Source organism: Octopus sinensis, linkage group LG10 (assembly GCF_006345805.1).
Source record: "Octopus sinensis linkage group LG10, ASM634580v1, whole genome shotgun sequence".
Taxonomy (NCBI): domain Eukaryota; kingdom Metazoa; phylum Mollusca; class Cephalopoda; order Octopoda; family Octopodidae; genus Octopus; species Octopus sinensis.
Window position 1 is genome coordinate 15,907,730 of NC_043006.1, and position 17,500 is coordinate 15,925,229.

Consider the following 17,500-nt stretch of genomic DNA (forward strand, 5'->3'; position numbering starts at 1 on the left):
CTTGAAATGCGTTCAAGCGCCTCTTCACTTCGAAGTACTACTTGATGATGGCCAGTTATAATCATAATGTACTGTTGTTTTCTGAAAAGTACACTATTACCTCTACATAATAATAGCCGGTTCGTTGATCGTTGGTTCGTTCATTGGTTGCCAGATTGATTTCTCCATAGTGTATAGAGACACAGGGAAGAGAGAGAGAGATATTGAGAGAGAGAGAGAGAGAGAGTAACTGAGATACAAATAGTTAACATGAGAGGTGCTGTATGAATGCTTATACTTGGCTTAGTAGCAAGCAATGAAGAATGCTACTCACAATGAAGAAAACTAAAGAAAACTATAGAGGAGGAGGAGGAAACGACAGAGTGACAATATGAGAAGTTATTCAAACGAGAAATTAGTTTTATTTAATTTTATTTTAATACAACAAATATTTCTTTTGTAAATTTGTATTCATTTCATCATTTTCGATAAACACCAATACATTAGATAAAAGTTAAATTATAATTATCTTATGTACACCATATCTCTTGATATTACCCACAGTGACAAAAGTATACTTCCAAAGCTATGCATTATATGGCAGGTTACACTATAGTACATTTTGATAAGTAGAGACGAATACAGCTGAGTAAACCATTTGTAATTTATTAGTCAAGCCAATGACTAAAACCTCCAATTTTGTCAATTCATGATTCTGATTTCTGATTTATCAATTCATTTCATCAATACAACCGCAGTCTATTCGACTGAGTTTTAAACAAGTCTATACCAGCTCCACCAAAGTTGATTAATATCTAGTACCTATTTCTCAACTATATTAAATATATGGATATCCTTAATGCGCTGTATTGAATTCGTTGATATAGCTCAAGGTTCGCTTGCTTCACTCGTTTTTTTTTCTCATTAACTATTAAAGACATAAGGCGGCGAGCTGGCAGAAACGTTAGCACGCCGGGCGAAATGTGTAGCCGTATTTCGCCTGCCGTTACGTTCTGAGTTCAAATTCCGCCGAGGTCGACATTGCCTTTCATCCCTTCGGGTTCGATAAATTAAGTACCAGTTACGCACTGGTGTCGATGTAATCCACTTAATCCGTTTGTCTGTCCTTGTTTGTCCCTTCTGTGTTTAGCCCCTTGTGGGTAGTAAAGAAATAGAAATAGGTATTTCGTCTGCCGTTACATTCTGAGTTCAAATTCCGCCGAGGTTGACTTTGCCTTTCATCCTTTCGGGGTCGATAAATTAAGTACCAGTTACGCACTGGGGTCGATGTAATCGACTTAATCCGTTTGTCTGTCCTTGTTTGTCCCTTCTGTGTTTAGCCCCTTGTGGGTAGTAAAGAAATAGAAATAGGTATTTCTCTGCCGTTACATTCTGAGTTCAAATTCCGCCGAGGTTGACTTTGCCTTTCATCCTTTCGTGATCGATAAATTAAGTACCAGCTGCGTACTGAGGTCGATCTAATGGACTGCCCCCCCCCTCCCCAAACATTTTGTGTCTTTTGCCTAGAGTAGAAATGATTAACTATTAAAGACATGTTTTAATTCGCAATAAACGTTCATCATGCCATTAGACATTCTGCTACAGTAAAACAAATACAAGATAATCGCAACTGAACCAGTCTCATCTATCGAATGAATTAAACAAGATTTGTATCCAGACCTCTTGCAAACGCAATAATTTCTCGATTCAGCTGCTCACTTTCGCTTGCATTTGACATGTTTTATTGCTGTTACATCGTGTTCATGAGCTAAGACTTTTATTTTTGTTAACGTCTTGTGCCTGACTCATAACATTCAATTTTAAAAGTCAAGTTTAATACATAGTCACCGCTCTCCATGGTTACGAGTGTCTTTTCATCTCTGCTTAACACAGCGCAAACTGGTGACGAATACTATCCCTACGAATCTCTGTAGCCAGGAAATATAGTAGCAGTTTTAGTATCGCTAGTAGTAGTAGTAGTAGTAGTAGTAGTAGTAGTAGTAGACGTCGTCGTCGTAGTAGTAGTAGTAGTAGTAGTAGTAGTAGACGTAGTAGTAGTAGTAGTAGTAGTAGTAGTAGTAGTAGTAGTAGTAGTAGTGTAGTAGTAGTAGTAGCTGATACAGAAGCGATAATAGATGTATTTTAGTAGTAGTAATTTTGCAAGAATGGTGGTGGTGGTGGTGGTTTTGGTGGTGCTGGTGGTGCTGGTGTTGGTGGTGGTGGTTTGGTGCTGGTGCTGGTGGCGATGGTAGTTGTGGTGTTGATAGTGGTGGTAGTAATTATGCTAGTGATGGTACATGTTGTGGTAGTACTGGTGGTAGCTATGATGCTGGCCGTAGTAGGAGTAGCAGCAGTAGAAGTAGCGCTGCTGGTTGAGATTATGGTAGGTTTGATTGTAGTAGTGCTAGTGATGGTGCTGGAAGTAACAGCAGCAGCAGCAGTAGTAGTAGTAGTTAGTAGTAGTAGTAGTAGTAGTTTCACTAGTAGCTATAATTAGCTAAATATTTCGATATACAACACAAATGGCGAGAGTTCGACGTGTATACATTTACATATATATATATATATATATATATATATATATATATATATATAAATATTAAAATTTCTAAGTCTCTCTAAAGGATACTGGATATTAATAGTTATCGCCAAGCTACAATGGTAGTCCATAAATATAAGACTAAAGCTGTCGTTGATTAGCTCCAAGAGGCCATCGCCTCGAGCTAGCTATATGACACACGAACCTGTGTTCATTATAACCTTCGAACAGAGGAGGTCAGCCGCTTCCCCTTGCTGGTCAGACATCTGCAGACATGTTTCAGGGTATTTGCCCTTTATATATATATTTACACTCAGCTAAAACAGATACTTTTTCTTATACTGTTGCTAGTTAACACAAACCTTGAGTTGTGATGCACTGACTGACAACAATCAGGAGTTTCTAAACAGCTAGATCTCCATAACATATATTTATATATATATATAATATATATATATATGTATGTATGTACGTATGTATGTATATGTATATATATATAAAAGAAGGTTGTAGCTCGCTTGAAGCATTGTAGTACAGATGTAGAAAAAGAAAAGGAAGATAAAGAACGCTGAGACAAAGCAGGAAGTCTTATACAGGCGCCAAGCCTATATACAGTTTGGATTAAGTATATATATATATGTGTATATATATATATATATATATATATATATATATATATATATATATATAAGTTTATGATGATATATTGAATTAGCGAAAGCAATGCTTTTTTATTAAAAAAGTAAATCTCTGTGACACATCCATTCACATGTAGCCAGGAGAGATATAATGTGTGAATATCTGTAGCAAGTGTGCACACTGCGTGGTATGTCACATGTCATCTTAGTGAGATATTTTTAATGAAATTGGGTAACACGCTTTCACCTATATTATGAATTAAATTGACTACGACATATCTAAATTGGAAATACTAAATCAAGGTCAACTTCTGAAGCGATATAGAAAAGAAATATTTATGGCGGTAGCAAATCCTACGTACAACATGTTCAGTTCCGAGAATTGCAACTCTCAGGCGGTGCAACAAAAAGAATATAACCCTCTGTGAGCAGTATAAGGCTGTCTATGACCTGGAGTTAAATACGAAGTGTCCAGAACGGATGAATGTATGGAAAACAAAAAAAAAATATCTATATAGATGTATCTATCTTTCGATGGTAAACGACCTCCTGCATGGATTCGACCTTCTTGTAGGAAATATACACAGTCATAACAAATATGCAGTGCACAAAATACACTAAAATTTATCTTAAAGTGTTACTATTCACAAAAGTGTTTCTTTTTTAAGTTAGGAATAATTTAATCTATGACATTATGAAAGAATAAAGAGAAAGAAAGAAATTAACTTAAGATATACGATCACAGAGGACATTTACGTGATTTTACGTCATATAGTTTTCCGTATTGTTTCGATCACTGTATCTCTCATAAGGCGGTGTAAAACTATAGAACTTCTCTATAGCCAGTAGTATTACACTATCAGTCACGTAGAGTTTGATATAATACAGCTCGGAACGAATGAATGAACAGAAACGCAAAGTATTTTATTGGCAAGTTTCGAGGAAAAGTTATCTTGCATTCGTTAAGCTGGAATTAACTTCCTTAAAATCGGAAATAGGGTGCAAACAATGATATTAGGTCCACTTCTACGAATTTTAGGTGCCCGATTCTCTTTGGGTATCTACTTCCGAAACACATTTATCTAATTACAATCTATGTGTGTATATGCTTATGAACTATATATATGCACATTCATACACATTTATATTTATAAAGAGAGAGAGGAGAGCGAGAGAGAGAATAAGAGAGAAAGAGATGAGATAGAAGTACGATCGGTAGATAAAAGCTTTCAGCATATTCTGTAGTGTTTATGTATCCATTAATAGTTTTACTAATACAGATATGCATATGTATAGATACGCTCGTGTATAAATAGATGCACATATACATGCATATATATATATATATATATATATATATATATATATATATATATATATATATATATACATACATACATACATACATACATACATACATACATACATACATACATGTGTGTATGAGTGTGTAAGACAAAGAGACACGCAGACAGAGGGAGGGAGATACGAACGTTATGAGAAAACAAAGAATAAGAAAATATTGAGAAAATATTCTGAGTGGACAATGGAATATATCGGTGTTAATTTTTTTCTTCTGCTTCAAGGCTACTAGAAAAGAAAATAGCTTTCACAAAAGATTTCAGTCATCTCAATGCTAAACACGTCCAATTTGCTATGATAAAATAACATTTTCTTACAAGTACATCGTTATCAAATTATTCTTTTAGGACTTATATATGTTTAAATGTGCAGGCAGTAAGACTAACTCTTTGTTTAAAATACTAAACGAGAACTAGCATATAATTGCTGTCTTAGACTGGATTAACGAATCTCTATATTTTATTTGATAAGTATCAATATTTTTCATGTTTAATATAGAAGTATCCGGTAATCTTGTAATGTAAATATTATTTATTAATCGCAGGGAAGTTAATATTTACTTGGAAATCTTGTTACAAACGGAGGCTTGCTAATAATCTCACTAATGCAAAGTACAGCTACTGGTTACAGAATCGATAGAATACTGGAGAAACAACCCAAAGTTGGCTGATTCGTAGTTCATCGCCTGGATACAGCTTTCAGTTATATCCACGAGCAAGACACTTAACTGTCAGTTGTTAAATCTACGTACCTTTCAGTCGGTCCCGTATTTAATTTACCGATAGATTCACAGGCAAATATTGTAATACAGACCAATATTTCTTTGCTATGCATTAAAGAGTTCAGGTTCTTATTGTGTCATGACAAGAAACATGTTAAAAGTTCCTCTTGGTTGAACTATATATACAAGTATGGACCACAAAGTAGTTGTTTATTTATGATAATTTTAATGAGTATGGAATTCTGTGTATGCATAAGATAAGGAAATCTATCAGATGTTTCATTGTAATTGCATCACGAAATGAAAGTGTCATTCAATGGCAATGTTATAGAGACGATATATGTCTGAATCGGATCTGTCGTTAATTTATATCATTTATCTTTCAATTGATTCAGTCATTGGATTGTGGCCATAGAGGCGCACCGACTTCACAGTTTATGGAAGAATAGATCGAGCGCAGTATTCGTTATTCAAAGATGGTAGTTATTTTATCGGTCCTTAGCGGAATTATTAAGTTGTAGGGCGTAAAACAAGTTAGAACCGCTTGATATGCGTGATGTGGGTGACAAACACACCACACGCATGCATGCGCGCACATATTTGTACGCGCGTATATATATATATATATATATATATATATATATGAGCAAAATGCCCCCTCCGTCCAATGGACGGTGCTGAATCATATCTGCTGAATAAAAAGCAATCAGTGTTTTCTTTTCATTGAAAAATAATTAAGCATACCTTTATTTCAATAAAATTTTGGGTTTTATTAAACGAAGTTAAAGCAAAAAAGAACTTCTTGAGAAACCAAATTTTCTTTCCTTCCTTCATGCCAAGTTTAAAGAAAATATTTCTTTTGCATCTTACATTTTTAGTCTCTTAAATATAGTGGATTCTGTGGCATTATTTCAAGGCAGCAGGCTTTTTTTGCGCAAACTGCACGTACATTTTTCTCGCATACGCGTAGTATCGATCGCAACAGCTGATGTACTTGCTTGTACAATTGCACGTTCCCACGACTTTATCGATCGTATTCTCATCTGGAATCGATTTTTGCAATTTTTGCAAGTCTTATACACGCCCTGATACTGTCGGTGTCTACATATCAAATTTGAGTGCAATCGGATGGAGGATGCCCGAGATCCTAGATGACACACACACAGACAGAATGGATTTTATATAATAGATATATACACATATATATATAAATGTAGGCAGCGAGCTGGCAGAGACGTTAGCATGCCACGAGAAAGGCTTAGCGGTATTTCGTCTGCCGCTACGTTCTGAGTTCAAATTCCGCCGAGGTCGACTTTGCCTTTCATACTTTCGAGGTCGATTAAATAAGTACCAGTTACGCACTGGGTCGATATAATCGACTTAATCCGTTTGTCTGTCCTTGTTTGTCCTCTCTGTGTTTAGCCCCTTGTGGGTATTTAAGAAATTGGTGTTTCGTCTGTCTTTACGTTTTGAGTCCAAATTCCGCTGAGGTCGACCTTGCCTTTCATCCTTTCGGGGTCGATAAATTTAGTTACAAGTTGTGTACTGGGGTCGATCTAATCGACTGGCCCCTCCCCCAAAATTTCAGGTCTTGTGCCTAGAGTAGAAAGGGATTTATTTAAAACAGGATTCCACACAGTTTTCGATGTGACTTTCACTTACATATTATATTATATTGGTCAACTCTGAGTAATAGCAGAAATACTTGCCCAGAGAGCCGCGCAGTGGGGTTGAACTAAAACCATGGGGTTATACGAGAGCTTCTTAAACACACAGTCATGCATGCACTTAGGTATAATAACTTTTGAATTGTTTTAGTCTGTCAACTGTGATGTACGGCATCACTTTAACACCCTTATTGTCTGACTAATATACAGATGTGTTAATTTACGATTTATTAATCAACGAAACTTTGCACAGTTATTATTTGTTTGTTGTGAATGCAAATGCCTGTCTGCGTTAAAAGCAATCCCATTAATCTAGAAGTTGAACTGATAGAATTCAAACAACAGCGTTATTGCTGAATAATAGCACGGTTAAATGTTAAATATTTTGTTGGATAATACTTAGAATCCGGTTAGAATTACACATAGGAATACGTACAAGATTGTTCTCATTCAAAGAACCACAAGAATTGACTGCTCCATACATCAAAACATATTCGTCCATGTTCCTTGCTAAATGAATGTTTCATATAATAGAACAAAGATTCAATATTTATCTAATACTCGTAAGTTATATGCAACAACCAATCAATTTCGTTCCTCTGTTTTGTTGTTGCTTAGGAGACTCAAGGATCTCCTAAAGTGATTATAAATACGATGATTTATATAATAGGAATAACAAGACCTGAAAGTGTCACCTCAACATTCCTGATTTTTCCAAAATTTCGCCGTCTATGAAAACATGAATTTATTTCAATCAACGATGGAATATGGATGGCGAATTCAACGCAACGGTTCTCACGGAGTTTATATAATTTCTTTCACTCTTTTAATTGATTCAGTCTTTGGACCACGACCATGCTGAAGCATCGCCTAGTACAATTACATGAATAAAATGACACCAGTACTTATACTTATTCTATAGATATTCTGTGATGTGATCTTTGCAGCGTGGGGTTGCGTATTGTCTTGATAAAACATCACTCCTTTCCGATCTACTAAAGCGGGTCTTTTTTCTTCAAAGCTTGGTTCAAACCCTCTAATTGCCGACAGTACACTTGAGCATTGATTATTGCATTAGGTGATAATAATTCAAAGTGAATTACACCTTTGCAATCTCACCAGATAGAGAGAAGAATCTTTTCCCCATGAAGTTCCCTTCTCGATTGTGGTTGCGCTTTTTCCCTTTTACCAAGCCGCTGTTTAAAACGTTTAACATTTCGATAGAAAATCCGTTTTTCGTCACCAGTCACAAGTCTTTCCGAAAAGGGTGAAATGAATTCACGAGAATGGAGAGAAGATCAGATGTCAACTCAGGATTTGCGGTTGCTTTCGGACAATTCACGAGGCACCCATTTTCCAAGTTTAGAAACCTTTGAAAGTTCTTGAAGATGATGATGAACAGTTGTATGGTTTGATCTAAGGTTTATTGCCAATTCTTCAACTGATAATGCAGAATTTTCTTCAAGTAATGTCCCAAGGAGCTTATCATCAAACTTAACTGGACGTCCTGTTCGATCTTCATCTTTAATGCTGAAATCTCCACTTCTGAAGTCTGCAAACCATCTTCTGCAAGTTTTTTCATTCAAGCATTCTTTCCCAAAGGCTGAGTGTATGTTTCGAGTCCTTATAAACTGAGTGTATGTTTCGCGGCTACAGAGTTTCCTTTTTTGGTACTCATAAAGCATTATGTGCCTCAAATCCTCTTTAAATACTTCTATGTTAGAAAGTGTTTTGATCAAAGAAATTTTAATTCTATTATTCTGTAAAATAATATTTAATTAGTTTAAATGTACACAAATGCATAAAAATAATTTTGAATTCCATTAGACATTCTAAACTACTATTAAATTTCATTCAATTTCAAAGAAGGTAAAATCGAACAGCGTGCATTGGGGCTCAGTTCGAATTCTCGTGGTTGCGAAGTAAAATGCTGGGTATGAAGGAAAGTGACTAAGGTGACACTTGTTTACTGGTTTTGCTTCAACAACCCGGCGAAGAATTCTTGCAGTTCCAAGCAATGCTGATATTTGTAGGTGCTCTACCTTCACACTTGCACCAATTTTTTTCAACCATGCTGGTAGTTGAGTGTTGATGCTTCCAAGTGCACCAATTACTATTGATATCGCGTTTACTCTCTTCATTGACCACAACCTTCATATTCCTCACTTCAAATCGTCATAGTTGTTTATTTTTTCTTCTTCTTTCACATTGATCTTGTTGTCACCGGGGAATGCTATGTCGATTATCATACATGATCTTTCTCTTTTTTTTCTTATTCACCACATCAATGTCCCGTTTTGTTCTGAACCTATTGTTGAAAGTACATGTATTTCCTCTTTCTCTCTATTTCTCTCTCTCCCTTTCTGTCTGTCTGTCTCTCTCTCCCTCTGTGTTTTACCACCACTCTCCCCATGTCTTTCTTCTCTCTCTTTCTCTCTCTCTCTCTCTCACTCTATCACTTTCTTCACGGCTTTTGAAGAACACTTGTTGAAGTTTCTTAAGCCGAAATCACACTTCCAAAGAGTAAGCTAGTTTTCCGTTAAATTCAACTTAAACTATCATTACTACTACTACTACTACTACTACTACTACTACTATTACTACTACTACTACTATCATTATCATTATCATTATCATTATTATTATTACTATTATTATTATTATTATTACAGAGAGAGAGAGAGAGAGAGAGAAAGAGCAGTGCATGCCATCAATATGACACTGGGGTAAAATATACGAAGCCCAGTATACCCATCATGACTACCCGTCTGATAAGGGTACACTAGGCACATGCATCACAACCATATGTGCACGACATGGCGATCTCATATCAAGATAAACAGCACATGACCCTGCAGGTGGGAGCCAGTTAGAATTTTCTTCTGGTTGAGTAACCCATCCCGCTCAAAAGGCCTCCGAATAAGGTTTGTTTAATGATGTTGAACGAACCGCCCATGTTTCCAGAGGTGAATTATTCAAACCCCAAAGAATCCCTCTCAACACATGGCTATGATGCTCCCCAACTACTTCTGCTCGTGATCAGAGACGCACATATCGTCAGCCACTAAGGGACATGCTCAACTGGTTAAGGTCAAACAACTGACAAGCAAATCTGTGGAATTGAGAGGAAGATTTTCTGAAGCCCATCTTTTGTTCTGTTACTGCTTATATTGTGTGTTGAGTGAGCAATGCTTTGGTTTTGTAGCTTGCTGGTGGGAGTTTATTTCACTGGGTAAATATTGTATAGAGTGTATCATGTATTTGTGGGTTGTTTTGTTTAGATTATATTATTGGATTCATAGTGTCTTGCGTAGGATGTGGGCTGTTCCTAGCGGGGCTATTTTTTGGACAGTGTGTAGTGTTGAGGATCCAGATATAACTTCTATATTTTTGCTCATATGATTTTCTATCAACCCCCATGCTCCAGTTACCATTAGTATTGTTTTTACCACGTTTTGAATACATCAATTTCGAAGCCTTTCTACTTCGACAATTTCTTCACTTCTTTTTTGACAATATTTTGATCAGAAGAAGGGACTGCAATGTCTATCAGTAAGCAGTTGTTTTTCCCCAATCCTTGACTATTATGTCTGGACGATTAACTTTTACTTCTTTGTCGGTTTGAACCGGTATATCCCAGATGTTTATGGCCTGACCGTTGTCTTGTATATTGCATGACACGTGCTTATACCATCTACTGTCAGTTTTGTTGTTGTAATTTTGATATATTGTCCAGTGGATATAACTGCTTACTTTGTCGCGTCTGTATACATATTCAGACTTGGCAAGGACTGGGCAGCTCAAGATGATGTGGTCAACTGTCTCATTGTACTGGCTGCACATTCTGCATTTGGTGTTGAGACTTGTTTTCATCATTTTGTTATTGTAATTGTTTATTGTCATGCATTGATCTTGTGCAGTGAGAATCATTCCTTCTGTTTCGGCTTTTAGTTCAGAGCTTTTGAGCCGTTCTTGGTTTTTACTTAGACTTACTTCTTCTCTGTCAAGCCTTGCAAGATATTGACTCTAGTGTCAGTTTTCATGTTGTTTTGGTATCTTTGACCATTTCTGCTATGTTGTCACCTGTGTGTACAAAGTGGTGATTCGCTATTCTTATCTATTTAGAACTTGGTATAATTAGTTCTCAGAGCTTGTTCCTGAGCGCTGCATATCGATGCCTCAGTGCATCCATTCAGATCACCTTTTCTTAGCCATCTTCAAGTGCAGATTTTGTCTTTTCCTTCGATTTCTCTGAGGTATTGCCCATTATTTTTCCACTTGTTTACTCTTGCTTCTTCATATTGTTCCTTAAATGTTTTCATTATTATTGTTATTATTATTATTACTATGGCGGTGAGCTGGCAGAATCGTTAGCAAGTCGGGCAAAAGGGTTACCAGCATTTCGTCCGTCGTTACGTTCTGAGTTCAAATTCCTTTCATCATTTCGGGGTCAATAAAATAAGGACCAGTTGAGCAGTGGGGTCAATGTAATCAACTATCCCCCTCTCCCAAATTTCAGATTTTTTGCCTATAGTAGAAAGGATTCTTCTTCTTCTTCTTCTAGTAGTAGTAGCAGCAGCAGCATCAGTAGCAGTAGTAGTAGTAGCAGTAGTAGTAGAAGTAGTAGCAACGGCAGCAGCAGTGGTAGTAGTAACAGGAGTAGTAGTGCTTGTAGTAGTACTTGTGGTAGTAGTAGTAGTATTAGTTGTAGTAGTAGTAGTAGTTGTTGTTGTTGTTGTTGTTGTTTAACCCCAGGTCAGCCATGATTGAACAGATTTACAACGAAATATGTTCCACCCGTACCCATCCTGCCTTTTTATACATGATGCCAATGTATCCTTCTTTACTGGATACAGTAATAGTTTGAGTGATATTTGGCCATTATTTAGAGCAGGGTCACTGACCCTTTTGGAACTCCCTTACTAGTAACTGTAGCCGTTATCTCATGGAATAGGTGTTTTTGTTGGTGCTAATAATAACGCTTCGTAAAAAGCAAAATATTTCCTTTTTTCTGAAATTTCAATACGAAAATTTCCCTAATTAGTTGGTCGGTTCGTTAGCGAGTAGGGTAAATGCTTATAGGATGTACTCCGGCCTCCTGTGTGCGAGAGGTTGAGCGACGGATTAGCGCATATAGAGGGTCGGATAGGAAACCATACGTTATGTGTTCTGGCTCCTTACGGTCGTGGTTCGATGGTCCAAAGGACGAGTCCAGGGTATAAAGCACAAACCATGTGGGGGCCTATTGCGGTACACTCTGTGACAATGGGGAGAGCAGCAGCTAAATATTCCACATTTTGACTTCAAGAATGCATTCGCAGCAGGATTATTGTCGTTTCGACGAAACTAATGGTAACTGTCTGGCGGTTATATGTCATAACCAGCAGTATGTTACTCCACTATACAAAAGTGTAACTGCTCAAAATATTTTTAGTGCGCATTTATAGTAACTTATGACAAATGACCGATAATGCGTGTGTGTGTGAGAGAGAGAGAGAGTGCGTACCCTTGCGCACGCGCATTTGCAGGAGCATAATTATTACCATAGTTATGAAAAACGTAAAGTGCAGTTGTGTACAGTTTATAGGTAATTTCACCCAGGCCTTCTCCTGTCAAAAATTCCCTCAGGCTATAAGATGGCTGAGATCTGTATATAGGCGCAGGAGTGGCTGTTTGGTAAGTAGCTTGCTAACCAACCACATGGTTCCGGGTTCAGTCCCACTGCGTGGCATCTTGGGCAAGTGTCTTCTGCTATAGCCCCGGGCCGACCAATGCCTTGTGAGTGGATTTGGTAGACGGAAACTGAAAGAAGCCTGTCGTATATATGTATATATATATAAGTGTGTGTGAATATGTTTGTGTGTCTGTGTTTGTTCCCCTAGCATTGCTTGACAACCGACGCTGGTGTGTTTACGTCCCCGTCACTTAGCGGTTCGGCAAAAGAGACCGATAGAATAAGTACTGGGCTTACAAAGAATAAGTCCCGGGGTCGATTTGCTCGACTACAGCCGGTGCTCCAGCATGGCCGCAGTCAAATGACTGAAACAAGTAAAAAGAGTAAAAGAGTATATGTGATGTTCAGGTTTGGAAATCACTAGGTTACTATTGGCAGGAAAAGGAGAATAATTGGAAGAGAATCTAAGGAGCATTAATTCTTCAGGAAATGTTTACCACAGAGTCTTGAGTGAGTCAGAATAGTGGTGACGAAAGTAAGATAGAGATTGGTGTCTCATCTGATGTGTGAAGGAAGGCTGTACAACAGTCTAAAGCAGATCAGTAAACACCGTTGTTGTAAATATAGAAAACGTAGTGAGACGACACATAATGTTTGTCAACTGGAGGTTGTAGTCTGCTGTTCATGTTACTGCGCAGAGATGGCGACAAGTTCGTAAATCAATTATAAAACAATCGGCTTTATTGGCGAAAACTTGAAATAACTAGTGTTACGATTTTTATAAATTCATTGCATTTAATAACATGTTAGAAGGTTCGTTGACAGATAGTACGCATGTGATATGGTGCTGATGAAAGAGACTAAGTTCTTACGTTTCCATGCAAAAAATGGTTTTGAGCTCAACTTTCTTGAAAATCAGTGCAGCTCACGAGACAATATGGTGGTTGCTTGTATATACGCCATTTGCAATGATTTTTTGAGGTGGAGTGAAGTGCGGCTTGTGTTGCTAAAAGTGATATCAATTAGGAGTGTCATGTAAATGTAATTAGGGGTGTCATGTAAAGTGTACTATGTAAATAAGCTTCTACTTTTAGTATTAAACACTGAATTATAAAACTAATGAGTTTCCCAACTGAAAATTTGCAATTCCAATGATATTTAATTTGTATATGGAAGTTAAAACCTATTCAGACTCAAATTTGTCCAACGATGGATATCCAATATATCTGACATACTTAAGCAAACTTTATATTAATTAAGTATCTTTAATTACACGTGTTGCATGAAACAAGTTCTGAATACAGAAGTGAAATTGTAATGTACGAAGCAAGTTGACGTTAGATCCAAACTAATTTTTTAAAAATAAGTTCTAATATGACTTCATTAATTAAAACTGTCATACCTTGTCTTAAATTAACATGATATGATTTCTAAATAGCTTTAATTAATTAAAACGATCACAATTTTTAATTAGTTGAAACAATCAGTGTTTGAAGCTAATTTCAATTTTTTTATGGTATCGATCTGTCAACTTCAAATTCACCATTAGTAAAATATTTTGCAATTTGTCAATATAAATATTAAAATATATATAAATACACACACACCTGCACGTACGCACACACACACACACACACACACACACACACACACACACACACACACACACACACACACACACACACACACACACACACACACACACACACACATATATATATATATATATATATATATATAGTGGTGTCAAAGAAAAAATGATAGATAAAGAGAATAAGAAAAGGTAAAAATAATACGTGAAATCCGAATTTCGAAGGAGCCTTCTAATGTGTTTAAAACTTTTCCGATTTTATCTAAAAAGGTGTATCGAAATTAATGTGCTTCAATTAGCCTATTGATAGGAAATTACGTAATAACTAATCAATGCAGAGTTATTTGTTCGAATGTATCTTATGTGATCTAAACTGCACCCCATTCATTGCCATTTCAAAAGCATTATGGCATTTCCCCTTTTGTTTATGATAATTTCCCTTAGTTTTATTTCTGAGGAAAACATTGCATGAAAGTTAAAATCACAATCTTTCTCAATGATTATTAATAATCCATAATTGATTGAAACGTCATCATGCTAGGTGAAGAGGCATTACTTTAAATATAGTCCTCATGCAAGATTGCCAAGTAAGAGAGACTGAGATGAATAAGTTAATAAGTATAGAGACACAGGGCGTCACAGCTGCGTGTCTTTGGCCTTAGTGAGAAGTATTCTCATGTGGAATTGTGAGCGAAGTGTTATTCTAATAGACACTCTTATGTTACCGTCACTTGCAATCTTTGGAAGGAGATATAAATAGGTTCCGAGAAAGTGATTTGGGCGCAAGTATGAGCGTTTGGGGGAAAAGTTTACTTTGCAGCCAGGCGATTTAAGATTCATTCCCAGATCGCAGCACCTTGGACAAGTGCCTTCCACTTCAGCTCCGAGCCGACCAATATCTTACCAACATAGTAAAAGAAAACTATATATGTGTGAGTGTAATAAGTAAAAAAACGAAGTTGCTGGTATTACATTTATGTCATATGTGACTCTATGTATGGGTGCGTGTGTCTGTCTTTGTGTTCGACCTCACCCCACAGCTTGATGATCGAAGTTTGTTTAAATTCTCGTATCTAGCAGTCTGGAAAAAGATCCAGATACAATAAATACCATTTTGGCCAAATAAATAGATCAACAAAATAAATCTTTAAAATAAGTACTGGGTTTGAGCCCAATATATATATATATATATATATAATTCAATAATGAAAGATGTTATTCACACCATATGGAAAACATATACTATAAAAACATTATTCTAAAAATCAATAAAGTACATAAACAATAAATAGTAAATAAAATCGATTTAAAATTTAATCGATCTAAAATTAATTTTATTTAAAAATATAGTCACTCATCAGGTCTAAAATAATAATATTAAAATAATAATACAATAAATGTACTTATCTTAAATTATACTAATTATCAAATATGTATAGAAAAATACGTATATTAATTATAAATAATCGAAAAACATTTTAAAAATTTCTTAAAATAAAAACATAACTTATCTTAACGAAGGATTTCTGTTAACTAAAAATTTTAACGTAATACGTAGAGCTTAACTTTTTAAATAGAATTAATTTTAGGTCGATTTAATTTCTCTGGGAGACCCTTGTTAAAGTAGAAGAAAGAGCTAAGGTTTTGGCTGCTATTTCTAAACTTCGGTATGTGGTAATGCAAATCTTTGCTGAACCCTAATTATTAAGTATTACTTAAGTTTACCGTGAAATGGTCATTTTTTCATGCCGAATTCTACTCTCCCAGAGAAACCAAAATACTTGAAAACAATCCACACAGGCAGAGGAAAGTAACGAAAATCAATCAATATCTGGTCATCCATGGACGCGCGTTTCGGAATTAGATCGGTATAAAGAATATAGAATTATACTTTACCAACCATTTTCCTCATCAGCTTGGCATTCCTCAATAATTACATATTGAAATATTAAATTCGAGGGTACTGGAATAATTGAACATATCTCTCCACCTAACGGTATCAGACACATCATATTCAGTGTTAGTACCGCCGAATTCAAAATATGAATGAAGTTCATTTACCTTCCCCTGCTCATCCGCGTGTGTCTTCAAGTAAAATACTACAGAAAAAAACTTCGGTATGAGGTAAAGCAAATCTTTGCTGAACCCTAATTATTAAGTATATATATATATATATATATATATATACTTTAAGTTCATCTATGGAAAACCATTTGAATATGCATATAAAATCTCCTTCTCTATTATGTGGGCTACAGCCTAGTGATGCTAACTGCTGATATCATGTAGTAATAATAGTAATAATCATCCTTGGATGGAATTCATAAATATTTTAATGAATCACTACGACCGTTTCGACTAGTCATGTTTCGTAAAATCCTAACCCGTATTCCAAGAATGATTGCAGTACAGTCCGTAGTAACCACAGATATCGAGTAGATCATGTTCGTGCATTCATTTCTTCGAGTGATATAGCATTAATGGATATTTAATTGTGGGTTACACATTTATGTGTAAACGCATATGTACATAGATATATCGATGTACATATGCGTAAGTATTCATTCATCCACATCATAAATATACATATACCTATGCGCGTAGACACGGGCACTGACACACGCGGGCAAACACGCACAGACACACACACACACATGCACATATATGCAAGTAGACATCAATAGAAATTTATGTATACTCACATATGGATACAAACACATAAATCAGACACTTAAACATTTACACAACTAATTCAGCTCAAAGAGATGCATGTCTTGATTTTTTTTTCCTCCTTAACTCAATATTTAATGAAAGCCGAATGCATTCGGTGATTTTGATACTATTGCTAAAGCCTTAATTACAGAAGTAACCCCAGAAAGGGGATTAGGCGCAATGTGTGTAGTGTTTATCTATTCATCTTCATGGTGGAGTTGTCACCAATATCGATAAGATGAAAAAAAAAAGCTAGTTCCCATTAAGAAACTACTGTAAACTTACTGTTTTGTAAAACAGCGATAATATCAATAAACATAAAATGTGATGGGGAAAATTATCACTGTAATTTTCTTACCTCGTTAATTATTGATAACAACAACGATGAAAATGATGACGACGACAACGACGACAGTAGCAATGACAACAACAACAAAAACAATAACAACAACAACAACAATAACAATGATACTACTACTACTACTACTAATAATAATAATAATAATAATAATAATAATAATAATAATAATGATAATAATAATAATAACAACAATAACAATGATAACAACAACAACAGCAACAACAACAACAATAACAATGATGATGATGATGATGAT

The 17,500-nt window shown here is 35.8% G+C and overlaps 1 protein-coding gene and 1 long non-coding RNA gene across 4 annotated transcripts in view; both read left to right on the forward strand.

Moving 5' to 3' along the window:
* Positions 1-17,500, forward strand: part of LOC115216569 (feeding circuit activating peptides-like) — a 60,355-nt gene that overhangs the window by 32,467 nt on the left and 10,388 nt on the right. The window lies entirely within an intron of this gene.
* LOC118765035 overlaps positions 9,916-17,500 on the forward strand; it is an 11,140-nt gene continuing 3,555 nt past the window's right edge. The window contains exons 1-2 of the long non-coding RNA XR_005000878.1: positions 9,916-10,058; positions 13,406-13,408. This is a non-coding gene — a long non-coding RNA (uncharacterized LOC118765035). The remainder of the gene's footprint in view (positions 10,059-13,405; positions 13,409-17,500) is intronic.